We start from the raw sequence: 6113 nt of genomic DNA on the forward strand, positions 1-6113 counted from the left end.
AGCATTGCAGCTCCAGAAGCAAGTTCGCAAAGACTCCCTTACTTTGTTATTAATGGCATTGTCGTTTAATGCGGCCTATCTGCTGCTGCACGTGTCCCCGAATGTTAAACAACTGCAAATCTGAGTTTTTATTCATCTTTTCCTCATCCCCCCATCAGATAATAATCCCTTCTTTTATGCGCTGCCAAATAACTCAGAAAGCGTATTTGGTTCCCGCAGACCTTCTTGGTAAAAATAATGATTCAATTAATGTTAAAAACAAAAGAGACGCAGCATTTGAAATCATCACCTCGGGGTGTGGGGGTGACAAATAACAAGAATACAGCAACAACAGTCCCTGCAGTGCAACTCACAGAGCTTGAAAGTCTCCAGCATTTTGGTGGGAATTAATATAAATTTTAACAATGTCACAGTCGGACACTGGAGATTTCCTTTTGACAATAAAAATCAGGATCCTACTACTGCAGCCATACTTTCTCTTTTAGTGTCTTAGTGCAGCTCGACAATATTCAGGCCAGACTGTCCACATGAAAAATGTATGATTTCTGCTATCGGGTAGACTTCATATTCCCTGTTTAACAATAACACCAGAACTGCAGAATATTTCCATAGTTTCTTTTTTGTTTGTATCAAAAATGCCTATTTAATGAAGGAAAACATTGTTATGAATTCATGGAGCATGTCCAGCCTCCCAAAAAAACCAAAAATAGTTTGCCTGCTGTGTAAATTATAAACAAAACAGAAAGCAAAGCGTTGGGAATAAGTGCATTCAGTTTTGTTGCACTTACTAGGTGACAGCACAGCGTTTGAAGCTCGGTATGGAGCTTAGTGGTGAAGATCACAAGGAAACACTTGTCATCTGAAAGTGGTTTGATGTGTGTGATTTTAGTCTTTAACAAACTCACTAGAATTTCTTCTTCCAAGTCAACCTTATGTATTTTGCATAAGTATTCCTTTTTTTTCCTCAAATCGTATTATACAGGAAGGATAAACCGTGCAATGGAGAATGTAGTCATTATGCGCTCATGAAGCTGAATTATTTGTGTTGTGCTGAATAACAGATAAGACCGCAGCTTACAAGTTACATGCAGGTGAGGTTTAACGCTCTTAAAAATATCATTTAAGGTGAACTCGTGTCAAATAGGATTAAGGGCTAATTGGTGTTTAAAAGCCAGCGTTCAAGAGCTTTTTATTCCCCCGCCGATACCATGCGCTAAAGGAGGGTTATAAGAACAGTTAAGTGTCAGATTCTATTTTTATAGCAAATTTTTATATAGACAGACAGGGACCGATATCTCAATACTGTATTAAGTGTATTGTTTTTGCAGGCATATTTCTTTCTGCATCATGAGCATCAGCAGAATGCTTGCTGTTCACAGCAACATCAATGAGACGTGCTTCCGTCTCCTACTGTCAGATGTACTGTATATTTTTAATGCTGTTTCAGAGTTATCTAAAAAACACACACACACACAAAAACCCATCAAAACAAGCTGTAGCAGCAGGGTGCCTCCCCAGATTTGTGCAGATACAAGCAGTTCTCGTGTGCCTGCTTTTCAGATTTGCACTGAATTCCCACCATGGAGTTCACAAAGTAGAGAAATGGGACCAGTCACAGGACAGGACAAAGCAGACGGCACCGCTGCTGTAGATTAAACTCATGTCAGGCTGCATTTTCCGGCCTGCTTCTCTACACGACGACAGCAGATGGCCTGCAGGGTAACATGTCAGCAGGGCACTTATTGTTATGCAGAAAAACTACTGTCAACCGTATGAAAAAGGGAGGGAATGATATGGAACGCGGTGCAGTGGTTTGTGCCAAGGAAAGCATTAATGAGCAGCAGAGCATCTTGGGACGACTGTCGGAGTGACGTTGCTGAATCTTAATCAATTCAAATGATGTGATGTAGATGCAGACTTACATTGCTAATGCCGGCTTTTGCCATTATTAGAAGTTCTTGTAAATATATAACACTCCTGCAGGAGGCTTAGCCTGTTTGATATTTGCTTCTATATTTGGTGAGCTATAATTTGCATGCAGAGCAAGGGAAGCCTTTCCAATACTGCCTCGCATTCAGACGGACTATGTCATATTTTCCACTGAGAAAAGTAGCGGGCCAGGCACTTGGCCCACACATAGGACTATCAGGCCATCTGCCACGCCATCCCACATATTCACTATTTTATGTGATGCTTGATATTCAAGTCATCTAGTGTCCCCATTTACTTCACGCCACTGCCCATATGATGTTGGGTTATCCAGAGGTTGACGGCAATCACTGAGACGGCATAAACGGGCATCAAAACCCCCCCATGTGCACTCAACGTGTGGACGCATGTTCACGCAAAGGATTTGAAAGCAAGAAAAGTGACCCTACTTAAAGACTACAAGTATTTCTCTGTGTGTGTGTGTGTGGTGGAGGAGGGAAAAGCTTTCACACTGAATCTATGAAAATATTTTAAATCAGCGAGGAGGAGACAGAGAATGTAATAGGAGTGCACTGTATGCAGAGGAGAAAAAAAGGGTACAGAATTAAGAGATTAAAGTAGCTGCAGGATTAGGCTCCAGGTTTTAATGATGGAAATGGAAAATCTGTGAACAGTGTCTGACACATTCTCTCTGGCCCTCTTCTCCTCTCCACTGCCTCTCTCCAGAGCATGTGTCTCCTGCTGATTGTGTAGAACACCTCCAGGGATGGCCAGCTTCTTTCCATTAAAGAACATATATTTGTTTAAAGGACGCTTATGTGCAAGCACATGTTTTCCCAGCCGCGCTGGTTAACGATTACTATATGGACTGGACTGCACTTCCATTTTTGTCCACACAAACACACACATTCACGTTTGCACTCACATGCTGACTTGTGGACTGTAAATAACAAGATTAAGGTAATAGTCTGGTTGAAACACTTTACAATGCATGATTCACAGTAATCAGACTTCCAAAATAACCTGAACCTGTATAATCAGGTCTGCATCTGGGACGTTGCATAATCACTTAATGCCACAAAATAAAGGGAAGAATATTGAGGTCATTGTTTATATTTATCTGGTCTTGTAGGGCACATTCGTGTGATTAATGTTATCTTTGCAGCTTTCCTTGGTGTAAAGTAAAAGCTGCTATAGCCACTTGCAACCATAAAATTAACCCCCCCCCCCCACCCAAACTTGCCCAAGCACACATGCATCAACAGACGGACTAAAAAGTCCGATCTGTTATTCAAGGGCGTGAGTCAGCTACTCTGATTCAACCCTGATTAAGTGCCTTACTAAGCTGCAGTACATCGAGTTTTGCACACGGAGTATCGTATAATGATAAGACTTTTTTTTTAATCATTCAGGATCTTTGCACTCAATGATTTCAACTCATGCCAAAGTAGCGATTGCCTCTTAGAATAACTGCATCAAAGCAGTCTGATTCGGGTCACTCCAAAACCCCGATAAAGAAAAAAAACTGCAGAATGTTTCAGAACTTATCCTTCAAGTGTGTTAGACAGCTTGACTGCCAGCTTCCGTTTTAGGCATAATAATTAGGCCTCACTTCTCTTATCTCCTCTAAAGCCTAATTTTATTAGCACATACTACTTGCACAAAATATTTCTATCTTAAAATGTGAAGCTCTTCTTGACTGCTGAGATGCTGAAGTATCCCCGCTCTCACTGCAACATTGTATTTCACGAGGATCACTTTCAGCTGTGCTTTAATTGTCAGGAGAGCTGACTGTACTGAAGATAACTCATGCCCAGAAGAAATGAGATGCTAATGTATTGCTGGCCATTTGAAATAAATCTGCAAGGTGCTCTTTTTATGCAAATGCAAGGCGCCCCATGTGTCAGCAAAAAAAGGCGAGAAACAGATAAGTTAGTGGCAGCTTTCCCCACTCTGACACTCACTGTTGTTGCTCAAGGCTGCTGTGGTCTACAGGACATTACCTGAAAACAGATGACTGGTTCCTTTGAGAGCGCCTCATGGATCTCTCATTTTTTCTGATTACTCATTATGGCGTATCACTTAGAGAAATCCAGAGAAATCCTGAATCCAGGGCGCACTAGTTGCAATCCAGTAAAAACTTTAGGAAGTGACTTTAAAGAAAGACTTGATGGTATTCCCCGGTCCGCTAATCATCACCGTATAGCTACAATTGCTGAGATTGATCTCACATGGTTAAATATTCTGTCTAAGAATGTTTTCTGTCAGTCCCGGTCCCACTAGACTGCTTTACCTCTTTATTTCAAAGGATAAGTATTCCCTTTGTTGGAGGGCTAAGCCTCTCGACTTCAGAGATCAAATCCTCTTGGTGCATCTGTAATAAGTCAAGGGGCCAGCTTCAGGAGGTTATACCAAAAAAGAAAAAGAAAAAGACAAAGGGTGAAAGAGAATTGGGAAGTGATAAGTTTCTTATGAAGAGGCCCAAATGCAAATCAAGAGCTTTGTTTTTGGATGCAAGATGCCTATTTTGTCTAACATGACTCAAACACAGCAGCCTGAGCAACTTCTGCAACAGTAAATATGGAATTTTAAATTAGAGAGGCTCATCTTTTCAGTCCTCTGCATGTGATCTGACTCACGAAGCTCATGGTGACACTCCATTGAGCCCGGGAGGCTGGCCAGCACACTGTCGCCATCCAAGCCAATGTTGAAAGATTAGAAAAGTGGAGAAAATGAGCTGATGAGGCAATACTCTCTAATGAGCTTCAATGCAGAATCTTTACTATGGATTTCTCAGCAATCAGCAGCCAGTCGGAGCTGTCCTGAGTGTTGATGTCGGTGTGAAATATGGTAGGACTGACTGGATGGCATAAATTGTTGTCATTATGTAGCTGTTAAAAGGAGCTATCTCTTTGGCGACTCTTTTGGACTGTGAAAACCTTAATCTGTTGCTAATCCTCTGCTAAGAGCCAGAGGATATCTCTAGTGCTGCTTAGCAGGTACCAGTGCCCGATAAAACTATTCTGTTTGCTTAACCATGTTTAACTTCACTCTCAACCAACACTCAAGGATTAAAGCCTTAACCGCAATATTAACCCAAGCTAAAATGCATCAGGCTGGAGGCAAAGTGCTGATGGAAAGTGCTAGGATAAGGCAACATCATTAGGACTTCTAACCAGAGACAGCCACCGGGTCTCATTATGGGCCTAATGGAAAAGCAACAGGTTACATCAGGTCAAATGAGGCAGGCAGAGAAATAAAATGATCAAAAAGGAAAGAATTACTCATAAAAACATCCTCAAAGCTGCATTCATTAAGTCAAAACTCTACTGTGTGTACATATATATATATATATATATATATATATACTCGAGGCTCTGTGTAATATTTATTGCTCGGTAGAAGCTTAATATGAAAGCAAATGAAACATGGGTGTTTTTGTCAAAGCAAAACAAAACAGAGGTCTGATGTTCTCTTGCATCACTGGAAACAGGATGCTGGCGTAGACATGGAGGAAAGTTTATCAAAAAGGTGTAAAAATTCAAAAGCATTTTGTGTGTTAAGTTGCAGTTGGAGAAAAGTAATTAGGCAAGAGTCATTATGGTGAGTAACTTTTAAGAAGAAGAAGGGTTTTTTTTTTTTTTTTTGTGGCTCAACACCCCACAGCTGTAAAACCGTGCTGGGCACGAGACACATTACTTATTAACTTATTAGTGTGTATTTCGGTAACAAATAGTGTAAGTGTCGACAATTTGAAACTCAGACATCATATAATTATGAGTTCCAGTAAGCCTCTTTCACACCAGCAGTTTTAAGGGTCGGTGTATTTAATGTTCTTAATTTAATTTAACATCAGATTTATTCCGTTGGGGGTCAGGAGACAGACTGTTGCTGATGGGCTGGTATGGGAAGGAGATGTGGGAATGTGATTTGGTTTGGATTCCTCCTGGGTGTTTCGCTTTTGGAGGTTTTCAAAGTATGCCCAACTGGGAACAGTTCCTGGGGTAGTTGGCTGGGGAGAAGGTGATCAGGAATACCCTCCTTATCCTGCTGCCACTGTGACACAACTTTAGATCAGCAGAAGCGATGGATTTCAGAGTGTGAAATGTTTTATTGCAGTTTCTCTGAGTGTTGCACAGTCTGATCTACTCACACTCCAGTAGAAGCACTAATGGTGTTTTCAT

Source organism: Perissodus microlepis, chromosome 2 (assembly GCF_051167445.1).
Source record: "Perissodus microlepis isolate ML-2025 ecotype Zambia chromosome 2, ASM5116744v1, whole genome shotgun sequence".
Taxonomy (NCBI): domain Eukaryota; kingdom Metazoa; phylum Chordata; class Actinopteri; order Cichliformes; family Cichlidae; genus Perissodus; species Perissodus microlepis.